The sequence below is a fragment of the Theropithecus gelada genome, unplaced genomic scaffold (genome assembly GCF_003255815.1).
Source record: "Theropithecus gelada isolate Dixy unplaced genomic scaffold, Tgel_1.0 HiC_scaffold_15989, whole genome shotgun sequence".
NCBI lineage: Eukaryota > Metazoa > Chordata > Mammalia > Primates > Cercopithecidae > Theropithecus > Theropithecus gelada.
The window spans coordinates 320,306-339,019 of NW_020257756.1; the positions used below are offsets into that span (position 1 = coordinate 320,306).

Sequence of the window (18,714 nt, forward strand, 5' to 3'; positions counted from 1 at the left end):
ATTGCTTAGCAAATAAGCATGCAATAAATATTAACTTTTATTTATTCATTTTATTTTAATCTCTTAACTTTTCTTAGAGCATTTGCATGACTGAGACTTTGTAAATTTACTTTCCATAGGAGCTATTAATTTGTTTCTGTTATTAACTAATAAAAGATTAATGAGGAGGGATTTAATAAATAAAAACTATACTCAGGATGCCCAAATGTCCCCATGTACCCAGGGCACTCCAAGTTGATACTTAATGTCTTAGCTTAATTACTAATAAAGAGTCCCCTTTGATTCTCAAAAGCGCCCCATTTTGGATGACAAACTGTATGATTACCTTGACTATAATGCAACTGGTATAACTTCAAAAGCTACTAGTTTCTCTATTCCAGTTAAGTTTTTTTTTTTCAAAAATTATTTTTATTTGTGGCTTTGTAAAATCAAACAGAAAACAGGGAAGGTACACTGATTCATTAACAAAGGTTGATTAAAAACTTCTTGTGTTAACCCCTCTGCTCTGTTAGGCATGTGAGGCTAACACAAATAAAGAACACAATCACTATCACTAGTTTTGTTTTCCTGTATCTTTTTCTTTTTCCTTTCCAAAATGGCTCATGTACTAAAATCATTAAGAACCACATTCCCAGATTAAAATAATCACAATACCTTTAACTTCTCCTTACATAAATAATTTTCTGTCCTTTTTTTTCTGCCACTTACATTTTTGACATTTCTCAATTTGTGTAGCCACAAATAGAATACCAAACACTGGAGATCAACTTGCAAATGTAGTAAGAGTGCGGCTTCAGGCTCTGTCTACACCATATCTTCGAGACTGGCTCTTCTAAGAAGTTCCTTCCAACAACTGCTCTCCTTGCTCCAACCTCCAATAGCACTTCCTCCAACAGCACTCCAACGACCTCCAATCTCCAGTTTCGACTGATCTGAAACTTGCCACGTTGACTTTCAATACACTTTTAAATAAGGACATATCTGTATTCCCAGTTGTACTAAAGTCTCCTTGAGAGCAGTTGGAAAACCTCAATAATAGTGTTAATTGAAATTCATTAAACACTAAATGTATGCCAAATGCTTTACATTCTTTAGTTATTTAATCTTTAGAAACATACTTGAAGGTATTATATCACCTTTTTTAAAAAAAAATATGCTTGATGGGGTATTGTGGGTGGGGGCATAAGTAACTTGCCCGAGCTCACCCAGCCAATAGGAAAGAAGGCAGAAGCAAGGTGTGACCCACAGTTGGTTGCCTCTTAAATACATGCTCTTAGCACTCTAAGATTCTTCTTTACATGGCCTGAAAATAGAGTTTTCTGGGTATCAGGCACAATAAGTGTTCAAAAATGATCTACTTATTAATGTTTTAAAAGCTTGTAATATAGAATAGGGAAGCAAATGTTAAAGGTTTTCAACAGAAAACAAAAGACAATGTTTTATTTATTTATTTTTTTTTGGGGGGGGGGGGGCGCAGACAGTCTCGCTCTGTCGCCAGGCTGGAGTGCAGTGGTGCGACCTCAGCTCACTGCAACCTCTGCTTCCTAGGTTCAAACGATTCTCCCGCCTCAGCCTCCCGAGTAGCTGGGACTACAGGCACGCACCACCATGCCCAGCTAATTTTTGTATTTTAAGTAGAGATGGGGTTTCACCATGTTGGCCAGGATGGTCTCGATCTCTTGACCTCGTGATCTGCCCACCTCGGCCTCCAAAAGTGCTGGGATTACAGGTGTGAGCCACAGCGCCCGGCCAGCAATGTGGTTTTCTAAATCGCTTCTTGTAATCATAAATTATTTACCTGCTTGGTCCTTGACACATATCTAACAAACAGCAGACACTCAATACACATTTGTGGAATGGAGAAACAAACTTCTATTCAGGTTATTTGTTATATTCAAGCTGTATTCAGAAGGGTTTTTGTTTGTTTTATTTTGTTCTTTTCATTACCGGACTGAACTCCCTATTTGAAATAAAAGCCCTGCCCAGCCTAAGCCCCATATAGGGTCTGATGGCTTCCTGAGACCTAAATGCTTGACCTCAATGTGGACTTAGTGTGTCTGGCCAGAGAGGCAAGAACTTATCACAAAAGTAACTCAGAACCCAGGGACCTAATTCTTGTCAGAAAGAGACAAAAGACAAAAGACATCTTTTCTACTGAGGATTCAGGCAGAAAGAGAGCAATGGGAATGTGAATCCTGTAGTGATAAGAGCAATATTTTTAGCATCTTCTGAGAATCTCTTCTGGTGTGTCTGGCTAGGTAAAAGAAATAAGAAAATTCCAGATCCAAAGTAAAGGGAAAGAGTAAATAAAGCATGCTGCATGTTGCCTCTTAATTTTGTTGTTGTTGTTTCTCTATTATTACCTAGAAAAGAGCTACTCTGCTTTTTCAGTAGCTCCTCAAAGTTCTCAATGCCAAATTGGAATAAATGGGAAAAAGTCTCCATTGGAGATAACTTGTTTATCTTTATTAGTGAGAAGCGCATCAATCTACCAACTCCTGGATGTGAAGCTGGAAGCCTCCTGAATGCCTAGTGCCGTTCTGGCTATTAAATTTCAATTTCAAGTGATATTTCTTGAAATGTCATTTGCAGAAAACCTGCATCAAAGAAGCCAGGATGCCTACTAAACTACAGATTCCCAGGTTTGTCACCACCCCTGCTTAACCAGAACCTCCGGGCTGGAGCCTAGAAACCTGCATTTTATAACACTCCTTAGATGAATTTTAAGCACACAGGAATTTGAGAACCAATCACTGGACTTGAACCAGGCCAGAACAAATGCCATTTATAGGATACATGTGATATTACCTATCTGTGAAATTAAGGTCCTGAGACACCCCAGAATTTCATCACCGTTCCTCATTTTTCCCTCGAGTTTTGCTAGTGCACCCAGGACACTACAGAAAGCTGTTAGCAGCTACATAAGCAGAACACAGCTAGATCCAAATCTGTTTTTGGTTTAACACTGATTGTAACTGTAAGCAGTTTGATTGTAGCTCTACACTGCAGTTTCTTTATCTGTAAAATCGACATTGTAATAAAATAATAACATCTTTCACATGTTGTTATAAAAATTAAATGTAGTTTACATTTTCAGCATCATAGGTTAAAATTCCCATTCCCTTTAATTTTATTATTTATGCCTAAACCTAGGGCCTTTCTATATTCTTTCATAGCCATTTTGGAGCCTTGGGTCATTCATTATTTCAGTCTCAAGGTATGCTGAATAAAACAGCATCAGTCATGTGCAAGGGAAGGGTGAACGCACACCTGGACACAAGATGGATCAGAAACGCAGCCTCTCTCAGCTGCATCCACTCAGGCAGGAGGAACAGCACCCGTCTGGCACTAGCGCAGCTGTTCTACTTCCCAGAGCCATTTGGAAACCCAGCTTTAAGCAAATCTTATGAAGAAATCAAGGGTTAATTTAAAAACAAAGGGCCATTGTTAGCTTGATAAAAGAATTATGCAATTTATAAAACTAATGAAATATACTTTCTTTACAGAGAGAGCTCTTCTGGTGCATTTTAAATTTTTTTCTATAAGAAACATATTCTACCCATGAATTTTCAGGAACTTTTCCACTGTGTCACAGGCCGGAAGGATGGATCTGCCTCTTCCCTCCAGAGAGTAATGATTTTCCTTACTCCTTGGCTTTCTTCATTGCCTGTGGAAGCTCAGCTCTGGGGCAACTAGAGAAAAGCCACAAAGCAATCACAGTCAAAAACCCTTGCAGAGCCCAGGTGGCTTCTCATTTAATGGAGCAGGCTGAATCCAATTGGTAATGCCTCATACAAGGTATTCATATAATGCTAAAGTTAGGTCCCAGGATACAATAAATAAGAGTTAGTGACATCTGTTTTAGTCTCTGCCCTGTCATCAAAAGACCTGTGAGGCAGTCACTTTCCTTCTGGGCCTTGGCTTTCTTATCTCTAAAATGAAGCTTGTCATCTCCTCCTTGCCCTCCCCCAGAGGATCACTGCAGGACCCAGATGAGAAAATGTACATGAAGAGCCTGGTAAAATGATAAACCAAAACAGGTATCATGAATCTCGACTGTCAGACACTGCAGGTTGACTGACCCAATATCCACCCTCAACTTCTTTATTTCTTAACTGCCACTTCTACAGGAGCTAAGAATGCAAATATTTTAACTGTTTCATCTTTCCTTACAGATCCAGATAGTTTGTAACAGAGGGAAAGCTTTCCAAGTAGATATGGCTAGTGCTCTTTCCCTCCTTTCTGCCTTCAACAAGGATGTGATGTCTGGAGTTGCAGCAGCCATCCTATAACCATGAAACAAAAAGTACAATGTGAACAGCCAACATGTGGAGAATGGTGGAGAAAAAAGATAAAAGGGGACCAGCTGTGGTGACTCACGCCTGTAATCCCAGCATTTTGGGAGGCCAAGGTAAGTGGATCACTTGAGTCCAGGAGTTTAAAACCAGCCTGAACAACATGATAAGACCCTATCTCTACAAAAAATACAAATAACTAGCTGAGCATGGTGGCATGTGACTGTAGTCCTAGCTACTCAGGAAGGTGAGGTGGGAGGATCACTTGAGCCTGGGAGGTAGAGGTTGCAGTGAGCCAAGTCCAAGCCACCACACTCCAGCCTGAGCAACAGAACCAGACTGTCCCCTGTCCCCCACCCAAAAAAAAGGAGGGGGCGGCTCTGAATCCCTGATTTCATGATGGAAAGGTTGAATCAATTTCAGAAACCACCTGCATCAAAGAAAACAATAAGAAAAGCAATTCTCTGTTTGTTTAAATTACTATTAGATATTTTGTTGCTTAAAGCCAAACATATTCCTGAAATAGGGATAGAAGCCAGAATAATCATTTTAAAGCCTAAATCAGATCATGTCCCTCCTCTGCTATAAAACATTACAGTGGTTTCCCACCTCACGCAGGATACTGTCAGCCTTTCCAAGACCCTAAAGCCCTACTCAATCAGGCCCCCTTGTGAACTTTCTGACCTCATCTCCTGCTAACTTCCCAGACACGGTCCATTCCAGCCAAAATAAGCTTCTTGGTCTTGAATCAACACACCAGGCACACTCCTGCCTTGAGTCTTTTCATTTTTACTGTTCCTTCAGTTTGGAACACTCCTCCATTAGATATTTACCACCCTCTCACGCTCTACTGCCAGGACTTTGCTGAAATGTCACCCTTCAGTGAGGTCTTTATTCCACCCTATATCAGACTACAACCTCCTCAGCCCCCAGCACTGTTTTACTAGTCTATAACCTTTTTAATTAATATAAATCCCATATATATCCTGCAAAGTATAGGTTTTACATAAAAAGCCGATTTAATACTTGAGGGTTTATTTTTTTCAGAACCATAAAAATGTAACATTTTAAAAAACATTTTATTATTTATGTCAGGGCAACTACCAAGAGAGATCTGAAGTACCTTACAAAACAAGCCATATGCATAGTCAGTCATTACCTAAATAAACATAACTAAAAACCATAAAGAATAAAGATTTTAACGGTGATTCTCCTTTGTATTCACTCTAAGCTCTTTGGGTGGGCTCCAACTCCTTGGTAAGACCCAGAAAAAAATAATTAACTGTGACAACTGGCTGCCATCATTGCTAGAGATGGCAATTTACAGAAGTACCTACACCAAGTAAATACAGGCATGCCTCATTTTATTGTGCTTTACTTTATTGTGCTACACAGATACTGTGTTTTTCACAAATTGAAGATCTGTGGCAACCCTGAATCCAGCAATCTGTCAGGGCCGGTTTTCCAAAAGCATGGGCTCATTTCGTGTCTCTGTATCATATTTTGGTAACTGTCACAATATTTTAAACTTTATCATTATTATTTTATCTGTTATAGTAATCTGTGATCAGTGATCTCTGATATTACTCTTGCAATTATTTTGGAGCACCATGAACCATACCTATTTAAGAAAGCGAACCTAATTGATGAATGTTGTGTGTCTTCTAACTGCCCTACCAACCAGCTGTTCCCTCTCTCTCTCTCTCTCTTTCTCTCTCTCTCCAGGCCTGCCAATTCCCTGAGACACAACAATAGTGAAATTAGGCCAACTAGTAATGCTACAATGGCCTCTAAATGTTCAAGTGAAGGGAAGAGTTTCACATCTCTCACTTTAAATCAAAAGCTAGAATGATTAAGCTTAGTGAAGAAGGCATGTCAAAAGCCAGGATAGGCCAAAAGCTAGGGCCTTAGCACCAGCTAGCCAGGTTGTGAAGGCTGAAAAAGGTGATGAAGCTGCAGAAGAAATGTCTGAAGTTAGCAGAGGTTGGATCATGCAGTTTAAGGAAAGAAGTCACCTCTATAACATAAAAGTGCCAGGTGAAGAAACAAGTGCTGATGCAGAAGCTGCAGTAAGCTATCCAGAAGATCCAGCTCAGATCACTCATAAAAATGGCTACAGTAAACAACAGATTTTCAATGGAAATAAAATGGCATTCTATTGGAAGAAGATGCCATCTAAGACTTTCATAGGTCAAGAAGAGAAGTAAATGCCTGGCTTCAAAGGACAGGTTGACTCTCCTGTTAGGGGCTAATGTAGTTGGTGACTTTGGGTTGAAACCAATGCTCATTTACCATTTCAAAAATCCTTGGTCCCTTAAGAATTATGCCATACCTACTCTGCCTGTGTTCTATAAATGAAACAACAAAGCCTGGATGACAGCACATTTGTTTACAGCATGGTTTGCTGAATATTTTAAGCCTACTGTTGAGATCTACTGTTCAGAAAAAAATATTCCTTTCAAAATATTACCACTGTAATATTATGAAATATCATTGACAATGACAATCTTGGTCACCCAAGAGCTCTGATGGAGATGTACAAGGGGATTTTCATGCTTGTCAACATAGCACCCATTCTGCAACCCATGGATCAAGGAGTAACTTCAACTGTTTAAGAGGGACATTTCATAAGGCTATAGCAGCCATAGACAGTGATTCCTCTGATGGATCTGGGCAAAGTAAATTGAAAATAGTCTGGAAAGGATTCACCATTCTAGATGACGTTAAGAACCTCTGTGATTCACAGGAGGAGGTAAAAATATCAACATTAACAGGAGTTTGGAAGAAGTTGATTCCAACCCTCGTGGATGGCTTTTAGAGGTTAAGATTTCAGTTAAAAAAGCAACTGCAGATGTTGTGGAAACAGCAAGAGAACTAGAATTAGAAGTAGAGCCTGAAGAGGTGACTAAATTGCTGCAGTCTCATGATAAAACTAATAGATGATAAGTTGCTTCTTATAAATGAGTAAAGAAAGTATTTTCTTGAGATGGAACCTACTCCTGGTGAAGATGCTGAGAACACTATTAAAATTACAACAAAGAATTTAGAATATTACATAAATTTAGTTGGCAAAGGAAGCGGCAGAGTTTGAGAGAACTGACTTCAGTTCTCTCAAGAAGTTCTACTGTGGGTATAAGGCTGCCAAACAGCATCACATGCTACAGAGAAGTCGTTCATGAAAAGAAGCGTCAACTGATGCAGCAGACTTCATTTTTATCTCAAGAAATTACCATAGCTCCCTCAACCTTCAGAAACCACCTTCATGATCAGTTAGCAGCCATTATCATCAAGGCAAGACTCTCCACCAGCAAAGATTACAATTCGCTGACAGCTCAAATGATCATTAGCATTTTTTAGTAATTAAGTTTTTTTAACTGAGTTATGCACATCTTTTAGACATAATCCTACTGCACACTTACTAGACTACTGCACACTTACTAGATTACAGTATAGTGTACATATAGTTTTTATATGCATTATAAAAACTATATGTTTTTATAATGAATATGTTTTATAATGTTTTTTACAAGAAATTCATGTGACTCGCTTTATTGAAATATTTGCTTTATTTCGGCAGTCTAGAACTGAATCTGTGTATCTCCCGAGGAAGGGGTTCCTCCAATCAAGCAATAGCCTCAGAATTCAACAGGTGACACAGGTAACCCAAAACATTTAGCTTGTTTACTATGGCTCACAAAGTCAACAGGAAATTCAACAACTCTACAAACAGTTCCAGAGAATGCTTAGTATACTGCCTTTTGCTTCTAAAGCCAAAGCCACTCCCATCATCTCATTTATAGTTATCCCTTGTTAAATTAAGTTTGGCCTAAAGTTGCCTCCTCACCTATTTTAAGTTCAGCCCAAAGGTTTCTCTGCACACAGTAAACTGTAACCTGACTGGATGTGTAAACAGACTGTAACCTACTCTCACGCCAGTGCCAATCACCAAGTAATCCAGGGCCCAGCTGTTCAAATTGTATCAAATAAGGCACTGTTTCTGTACCTCATTTTTATTTTCTGTATGCCGCTTTCCTTTTTCTGTCCATAAATCTTCTTGCACCACCGCTGCACTAGTCTCTGAGACTACTCTGGTTCAGGAGTTTGCCTGATTCACAAATCATTCTCTGCTCAATTAAACTCTGCTAAATTTAAACTAAGGTTTTTCTCCTAACACCATCAAACCCTTGCCAGACTCCTCACATGATCTTTCTCAAGGATCCTAATTGTATCTCAGAGCTTATTTACTATTTACTTCATCTGCAAATGATATTCTCCTTATGCATCATTAACGTAGAGAGAAGAACCACATTATAAGGGTAACTTTAACGGAGACCTCTACCCCACTTTGCTGAACATTAGCTAGGTATGTTTATCTGTACATGAGTGGGATTCTTCATCTCATCTCTGCTGCTCACCATATGAACTCATTCTCCCTTTCTTGTCTATCAGGACAATTTCAGTTCAGCACTTTTCAGAAAGCCCTCAAGCACAACTGCTTTACATGAATTTTTACCAAATAAAATTTGTGATTTGGTGGAGTTTTGATTTTGCCAAATAAAAAATATAATCCTACAATCATATTCACAGTTCCCTATGAACTACTGATTGTTTTTAAGAAATATGTAATGAGCTCTAAATATGTCCCAGAAACTGTACTAGGTACTAAGGATATGTGATGTACTAAGTACTAAGGTACTAGTATGTACTAAGGTATGACCAAAGCCTCCTCTTCAGGCAGTTTATAGTTTACTATTTTTTTTTCTTTTTCTTTTTATTTGAGACAGAGTCTCACTCTGTTGCCCAGGATGGAGTACAGTGGTGAGATCTCGGCTCACTGCAACCTCCGACGCTTGGGTTCAAGCAATTCTGCTGCCTCAGCCTCCCAATTCTCCTCCTCAGCTGGGATTACAGGTGCCTACCACAACTCCTGGCAAATTTTCGTATTTTTAGTAGAAACAGGGTTTCACTATGTTGGCCAGCTGGTCTTGAACGCCTCAAGTGACCTGCCCACCTCAGCCTCCCAAAGTGCTGGGATTACAGGTGTGAGCCACCATGTCCAGCCAGTTTACTATTATTCTTACATATTAATTTTATATTTATTTTATCAGATCATATTACTAAAATTAAACTAAAAGGGCCATTGTATTTTTATTTTATGTATGTAAAGCATACCACATAATGTTTTGCTATGCAGTGAAATGGTTACTATAGTCAAGCAAATAAAACTCATCATATCACATAGTTACCCCCCTTTCTTGTATGTGTTATGGGCACCTAATATCCACTCTTTGCAATTATCACAAACACAATACAATATTATTAACCATGGTCTGCTGTACATCATAGCTTCAGACTTACTCATCCTGTACATATATAACTTTATAACCTTTGACCTGTATCTCTTCATTATAGGGCTATTGTTATTGAATGCTAAATTATGCATACAATTCCTCGTGTTCAAAACCAAAGATGGAAACAAAAATTTATCATATCACATTAGTAATCATATCATTCAGGAGAGAAAGCTTTTTCTTTTAAAAAAAAAAAAACTAGATTTTTAAAAAATTAATCACGAGTCATTATACTAATGACACTGCAAAACATTTCATAGAAGTCTTGACTAGCAAAGCTAACAGACAGACAAAGCACACACACACACTCCTTCAAAGAGCCACTTGATAAAATATCCTTTCAATTTGAATAACTTTAGCACCAGTTAGTTGCAGAATCAAAGATTCGATTTTGGTCTAACTTGCAATCCCTAAACTTTATTGAAGTAATAAATTAGTATGAGCTTCCAAACACTTTTCCATTTGAAAAACATACATATATACATATTGCAAATAGCTGAAGTTTAAATGAACTTAAACAGCAATATTTAAGCGGAAACTTTTAAACTTTTTAAAAAACAAAATAGAAATAATGTCAACTGATTCACACTGTTCTTACGGCTCTTAAGGAGAAAGCATCTTCTCCCCGACTTGCTTAATTTTGGTTTGATTCCTGAAGTTTGTCATCATCTCTCTTTTTAGGGAGTCATCTCTTTCTCTGTGGTTGTCTTTTTTCATCTTGCCAGATGTAGGTCTCTCTCCAGAGTTGGTTCTCAGTAATCCCTTCACAGAGACCCCCCAGGAGGCCCATAAATTCACCTAGCATAAAAACTTGTTTAGAATCTCCCCAATACTAGAAGAATTTTTTGCTCTAAGAAATTATTTTAAATTTCCCTCCTTGCTTCTGATTAATGCCATATCTGAAAGGAACAAGCCTATTAACTTACAGCTCTTTTGTTGGTTGCCCCTGGCAACTACCTTTTGCCACTTCTCTCCCTCAGAGCCATGCATCCTTCTATAACATCAGAGAACTGCATATAATTTTAATTGGCTTTATAACATCTTCTAAGTATGACATGAAATAAGAACAATGTACAGAGTAAAGAAACAAACCTAGGATTGACAAATTTGGATTCTATTTAACCACATAGGAACTTTCTTTTTTCAACTGGCAAGTGTGTTGGAGGTTACTTTGAGCAGTGAGACTGCATTTCAAAAAGCAAACTGACATTGCTAATAAGATATTCAAGGTTATGCAGAGAATAGAAACTGTCAATGAGGGATTTAATGGTTCCACTGCATTCTTCTATACTCTTTAAAAACATCTTCTTGCTTCAAAACAGAAATAATTCTATATTGAAGAAATACTCATACAGTCTTCATGTTTTAGGAAAGAAAATGATAAAAGATTCTTGGGAGATAGGATTTTCAGTCTTGGTGTCTCTTTACAAGTTCTCTGAGCAGTCACTTTCTGCAGGAGGAGGGAGGATGCTGTTTCTAAACATTCAGACTGTTCAACTGAGAAGACATCATATGTCTCCTTACAGCAAGTGCACGACATCATTTCACCTATGAGGCCGAGAGTTAATGCTCTTCAAAAACAAACTTTTAACATTACATTTTTAGGTTTACATCTTAAAGTCTTTTTAGAAACTGGACCTGGACTCATAACTAACCCACCATTATGGCCACAGTGAGACTTCAGGACATCCTTTCCATTTCAGTGATCACTTGCAGTTTCTTGTCTTAGCACTTATCAAATCAGATTCCCTAAAGGGAGATTTGTATTGACCTACCTCACCTTTTCTTGCCAGGCAATGGTTCATAAGTCACTAACTACTGCTTAGCTGTTTTATGTCAGGAGACTCCCATATTCCAGTCCATTGTGGTCTAGGGAAAACTAGGATCATTTGGTTAAGACCATGGCTCCCAGGTGTATCTCTTCAGTGGGAACTTTAATCAAAAAGTCCTTCTTACAAGGAACAAAGGGTAGAAAAATGCCATGAAACATATCTGATTTAGCCCATCATCAGCAAAATTCTGAACCAGTTAATCGGAAAATTAATCATATTTGGATTATTCCACCAAGGTTAGAGCCTTGGATGCAAAATATTGAGCTATTTCATAGATGGTATGGACATATATATAGATACTTTAATTAGATACCCTGAGACATATCAATTTAGTTAGCTGGACTGTCTCTTTTAAGAAAACTGGTGCATACCTAACCGCCTCTTCCAAAGAAAGTGAGGAACAACCCTTCCGATATAATTTGAAGCACAGCTAGTTCTTCCTACCTAAATATATCCTTCAACTTTATTTACTTCTAATTCAAGTGGCAATATTTCTGGAAAAATTTATAAAATGAATCTAATAGCATTCAAACCCTTTCTTACTGCTAGGCAATCATTTTATTCATTGTTCAATCAGATGGTCCAAAACATTTGCCTTCTTTACATGTTATGTTCAACACTGCTTCCTCATCCCCCAAAATGATACTGCTCCCTGCTTGATAGAGAGGATATGATGAAGGTCATCTTGGCATAACTCGTCACCTTTAGTGTCTCTCCCAAAATTATCATAGGCGCAATCACCAAACCACTTTAAAAATGCCCTTCTACTTTGCCCAACCTTCTCTTTTGTCCTCTGCCTCTGAGGAAAAGATAACCACCTCTTATTCATGGCCTATAAACCTATTTTTGAGTCCATCTAACCTCACTTTTGAACCTTTAGTCTCTCACGCCCTACTGTTTTCTTCCCCCACCCCATAAATTTATTACCTCAACTATCCTAATCTTAAACCAATATAAAACAACAATGACAAATTAAATCTCCATAAATATGGGTCCTCCTCCATATGGAATGACTGTTTTAGTACTTCACTAACATTGATATAAATCTCATCTCCCTTACAGGCAGTCATGAAAGAAAAATGTAATCATACCAAGTACATCCTGGATTTTGTAGTGTTACGGAAATGTGTGGGGACAACAGGAGGTGTCATGCTTCCCATGAAGCATAGAGTTTCACTCAGAAAAATCCCCATTAAACACATCTCCTTTCTAGTCTCTCTCCTTGACCCCCGGTCACCATATCTCACCTCACAATCCTCCCACTACAGAGTGCTGAGACCAGTCTTTTCTCTTTCTCACTCATTTTTCTTGCAGAGTAAAATTTTTGGCTTCCATATAAAACATAGCTCAGCTAAGCTTCAACAGCTCCCTCTTACTGTCTTCTCAGAAATGTTCTTCCCATCCTACAAAGAAATTCTCTGAGTTGCCAAGAAGATAAAATCTTCTTCACATCACAGTGAAAATCTCCTCTGACCACAGATACCAGAGATCTACCATTGTAACATTTTTTCACACTGCAAAATTTCTCCAGAAAATATATGTCCTCTGCTCTAACCACCAACTCGCTAATCTCCTGCAATAAATATTTTCAACTCAATTGCCACTTAAAATTTGCATGGCCCTATTTAGTGACCAAAGCCCACTTTTCTGTTCCATAATTTGGTGAAAATACTGTCTACTTAATTGGGTTGTTATAAAAATAAAATGAGTTAAAACACATAAAGCCACCAAACAGTGCCTAAATCTGAGAGGTAATAAAGAAATGTCACTCTCCCCCACCAAACATGACCATCTTCACTGTTAGTGTCTCCTTTTTCCTCAGTGACCGTTCCTTTAACTCTCTTTCTTGCTTGTTTTGTCTCTCCCATCTACAAACTATAAGCATATGCCAAAGTTGTTAAGAGTTCATACTTCCTCCTGTTCCTCCTCCTCGTTCTCTCTCTCAGAAAACTCACCAATTTTGTGGCTTCAACATATACAGCTCTAACCTTCCTCCTATGCTTTTGCGACTTTCTCATCTCTTAAAATTTCCATATGTCTAAAATTAAATCTTACGTCTGAAACTTGCTCCTCTCCAGACATACTTTTCTCTATAAATGTTGCCATTGTTCTAGCAAGTAAAGTTACTCAACAACTTCCCCCAATGCTTAGAAGATGAAGTCCACAGGCTCCTGAGCTCTCATGTTGAAGTCCACCAAAATCAGCCTCCAACCTTAGCTGTTTCCTGCATTGTTCCCCAGAAACACCAGAATAAACTCTGCTGCTGAGTCTCTGTTCTTGAGGGCCCTCTTGCCAAGAATACTCTCCCAGTTTCCCACAACTTTAACTTAAATTCTAAGTTCCTTCAAAGACTAGACAAATTCCACCTCTTCCTGAATCCTTCTTCAGTTGCCCCAACCTTTCCCCTGAAAATTTGCAGTGATTATTGTCGCTATAACACTTGCTCTTTTCCCATTTATTTCCTTAGGTGGTTTGGTAAAAGAAAAGAAGGACAATGCCAGAAGATGAGAACAAAAAATTAAACATCTATGAAGCTTCCCACGTATCCTAGTCACTGGGCTTGTAGCTTTCACTAATCTTCTCAGTAGTCCTGAGAGGTAGATACTACTATTGCATGTTAAATTCTTCCAGGGATAGAGCCTTCACATTTCTCATATTTGGAAATCATTCGATGATACTTGCTTTCTCATTTTTTGTTTCAAATTCCCAAGGTACTTGGGATAGTTTGTACCTAAACTTCATCATAACAGAATCATACAGCTATTCATAAGCTATTTTCACTATATTCTTCTTATTTAGGCTGTCATCCTTTAGCCAAGTGAGAGGCTGGGTCCCTAACTTTAGTCTATAAAGCTGTCACAACAATCCTCATGGACAATTTACAGTGACATGCCCATAGGCATGTCAAAAAGATATACATATAAATGTCATAGTTAAATACTTGGTGGCAATTTATTCTGCTTTTTCTGCTGCTGTAATTTTAATGAGCACACTGCACATTCTCATATGGGACCTGCAATCCATTAGAGAATGTTGCTGTATATACTATGTAAGCCCTTGCCTGTCATAGAGAGATTTACTGACAAAATGAAAATTATGCCTTATTTCTTCAATGTCACAAGAGGTAGAATGGTGCAAACTTTTGTAAATGACTTACAAAATGGATGCCATAACCCATTTACACCTTTTTTTTTAAAGTAAGGACCACCCCAAAATGAAAGAGTGAGATTATCACACATTCTTAAACAACTAAAATACATCTGCTACAGCAAATGTTGGCAGAATTCTCTCAAAAACTAAGCTTCTCTCCTTGTAACAATGGAGATTCTGGAAAAAAAAAAAGTGATATATAATTCTTTCACAATTATTTACACATTTTCTTTTATCTTAAAGGGATTTTAATAAAGTGACAAGAAAGTGGGTACTCTAAGCCACTTTTTATAAATCTATACATTATCCTAATTTATTTCTACACCATACATCAGGGGTCCCCAGTCCCTGAGCTGCAGACGGGTACCAGTCTGCTGCCTGTTAGGAACCAGGCCACAAAGCAGGAGGTGAGCTACACGCCAACAAGCATTACTGCCTAAGCTCCACCTCCTGTCAGATCAGTTGGGGGCATTACATTCTCATAGGAGCCTGAACCCCATTGTGAACTGTGCATGTGAGCAATCTAGGTTGCATGCTCCTATGAGAATCTAACTAATGCCTGATGATCTAAGGTGAAAGTTTCATCCCAAAACCATATGCCCACCTCCACCCCGCCACCCCCCCCCCCCACTGATTCATGGAAAAACTGTCTCCCATAAAATCAGTCCCTGGTGCCAAAAAGGTTGCGGACTGCTGCTATAGATCCTTTGAATAAACTAAAACATATCATTTACTTCTTTCAGTTGATTTCTCTGATCTGCAAAGTTCACAGAGAAGAATGTACAAAGTACTTTGACAACAGAGTGAACAACAACAAAAAAAAACTGAAGAAAAAACATAACAGCAAAATTCATGAGTCTATAGGGCTCATATTTCATCTGCCTCATATCCACAATAGAATTTACTGTAGTAATTACACGTATGTTGTAGAAACCACTTCCTTCCCACAGAAGAAACCCTTTTCAGAATGAATATGTCTGTGTGGGTATTTTCTTAAGTCACCAAGATAACTTTTACTCCTTCAGTATATGAAATTTGTTAACTGCTTGAAACAGTGCCATGGAAGAACTACAGTAGAACAAGAAGCAGTATTTGGTTCATTTTTAAATGGATATTGAAGAAATAACAAAAACCTGAGAAAATGATGACATTGGTATTCACAGCATAGAAAAATTGATCCAGGTAATATCACCTACCAATCCCTTCCTGGGTAACACTTGGGGAAATAGCTTCTATTGTGATTACAGAAGATCATGTTCAGCAAGAAAATACAGGTTTCAGATTTTTTCATACTGATTTGACTATCCCTTGTGGTATACGTAAGCTTTCATTTTTGACTTGAGGCTGCTGAGATTCTTAGCGAATATATTATTTTAAGAAGGTTAAATTGCCCACTATCTGATGTCAATAACATGTATGGTGACTGTCCCAGAAAAAAAAAAAAATCTCTATTTTCTACATCTTGCTATTCTTTATTTTCTCCAAATTAAATATTGAATAAAAATAAATAATGAAGCACAGCTGCTCTCAAATGGCTTCTTATTAACATAGCTGGAATTTTAAAATGCATCAGCAATAATTCACTTTTACAGAGAATACTCTTGGTTAAATAAAATTGGGAAAACTGGTGAAATCCTGACTTTGTGAATTGAAGCCTGTATAGGTATTAGGTAACTGGATATAATCACCAGTGCTTTACACATAAACACGATTTCATACAGAAGAAATCAGCTTTACACAGGGTTTGTTATTAAGTTATATCCTGACATACGTATTTTTTCTATTTCTAGATAAATAAATCAAGCAACAGAAGTATATGGTTCCCCCAGAGCCACACAGCTTTTCAGGGACAGAATAGAGCCAGAATCTAGACAGAAACTTTGAATAGTGTTCTTTGGGTTGTCCCTCAATAATTTAAATAACAATTGATATATTCTTTTTTGAGAAATATGGTTTTCTTTTCAATTAGCTGGTCACGTACTTCCTATATTTTTAGTCAAAAAAATCATAGCACAGACTTTCTATGGCAAATTTTCTCTCAGGACATCTATAAAATGCTCTGCCACTATACGCTAACTCAGAGAGACAAACCTTCCACTCCCTTTTGGAGACAGAAATGGTATGTGCTTGCAGTTTTTGAGTGGTCATAGTACAGTTACTCCAGCATATCATGCTGCTATCTCCTCATAGCATTTACACCCAGTCTGTCATTATTTTATGTGTTTGTATATTATTTGCCTCCCACTAGAAGTTCCTTAAGGGCAGGGCTGCTATCTTAGTCATGTAACCCCAGAAATTCACAGGACCATGACTGGCACATAGTAGGTGATCAAGACATTTTTCCCAAATAAATGACTCATTCATAAGACCCGCTTACCAATGGGGCAATTTAGATACACTGCTTCCTTTTCTAAAGGGAGCAGAAGTTCGCAAAACATAGCCACCCTGTCAGATTCAACACCTCAATGTAAAACATAACTTTTAAAGTTACACAAATGGAAGACAGCCATCAGTTAAAGTAGTTTCTTTCCAAAGGTCATAAGCAGAAATAGGGTGGAGATCTCTGGCTTTCTTTGAGAGAGTCAGTGACAACTCAAAGGCATGAGACTTGCTGTGATTAGAGCTCAAGTAACCATTTCTTTACCCTGCATATAGGTGGGTGCCTGCTCACATCTGTTCTGAATAAAAGGCCTCTCTGTGTCTCAGTTTCTTCATCTGTAAAACTGGGATAATAATACAGCCTGTCCCATAAGGTTAATATGTCAATATGAAGATCTGAAATAACATAAAATATATGTTATACACAGAGAGAGAGAGAGAGAAAGAGAGAGATACACACACACATATCACAGTGCCTAGCACATAGTGTTCATAGTAGTAATTGTTATCAGGTGTAATGGGCAGCCTATCACTAGTTTTTCCTCCCAAGTCACCCACTTTCCCACAAATGTATAATTTACCTTAAAATACAAAAGAGAAAGTCAAGTTCTTGCTACCCTCTAAAGTCGACACATTTTTTCAAAGCTATATTCTAACACCCATAATTACTATTAATTTTACAAAACTCCTTTCAAAACTCTGTTCAAGTAGGTATAATTAAAATTTTAAAACACATACTCTCTAGAAAAGAGATTAAAATAAAAGTTAAACTGTTAACTTGACAAATGAGAAACTTTTTATTGGGAACACCTTTCCCAACATAATATAAACAAGTAATTTGAGAAAAGAGGTTTGGAAAAGTGTGTCAATGTCCCTCGTTCTCTGATGCTGGGAGGAACATTAGTGGGACATTACAAAAATTTGTTAATATATTTTAAAATGCTTTCAAATGTGTATACAACAGAGTACAGTGGTGTGTGCCTATGGTCTCAGCTACTCAGGAAGAGCCCAGGAGTTCAAAGCTGCAGTAAGCTATGATTACGTCACTCAACTCCAGGCTGGGTGACAGAGCAAGAACGTCTCTCTAAATTAAAAAAAAAAAAAAAAGAAAAGAAAACTGTTAAATATAAAGGTAAAATTTTAATGAAAAAATATGTATACATCTATATACTTGTAATTCCACTTCTTGTAATTTATTCTAAAATTGTAACTGCTACAAATTTAGATATAACAATTATGCTGATTCTGTTTAAAAGAATAAAAAGCTGAAAACAAGCTGAAAGTATAACAGTTTATATAATTGTTGGTAGAAATATACAATAAAATGCTTTAAGCTTTTAATAATAAATAAAATGTTAAAGATGTGGAAAATAATTATAACATATAAAGTTAAAAAATAGGTGCAAGACATATAGGGTAAAATTTTTACTTGAAAGAGACTATTTGTGTATCTTATTCACAATACATTTGTATTCAATATGTTTAAAAGCACTTTACAAATATTAACTAATTTAATCTTGATTTTAGCCCTATAAGAAAACATTATTATTATTATTATTATTATTATTATTATTATTATTACCACTTTACAAATGAAGAAAATGGAGGCACAAAAAGACCAGCACACCTACCTGATACCGCACAGCTAGTAAATGGACATATCAGGATTTGAACTCAAGTATTCTGGCTCCACAGTCCATGCTTTCA

The 18,714-nt window shown here is 37.5% G+C and overlaps 1 protein-coding gene across 1 annotated transcript in view; it reads right to left on the bottom strand.

The window, feature by feature from the left end:
* LOC112617278 (transmembrane protein 117) overlaps positions 1-18,714 on the bottom strand; it is a gene marked incomplete at its 3' end in the record, with an annotated part of 544,094 nt that overhangs the window by 312,420 nt on the left and 212,960 nt on the right. The gene's annotated exons all lie outside the window — the stretch shown is intronic.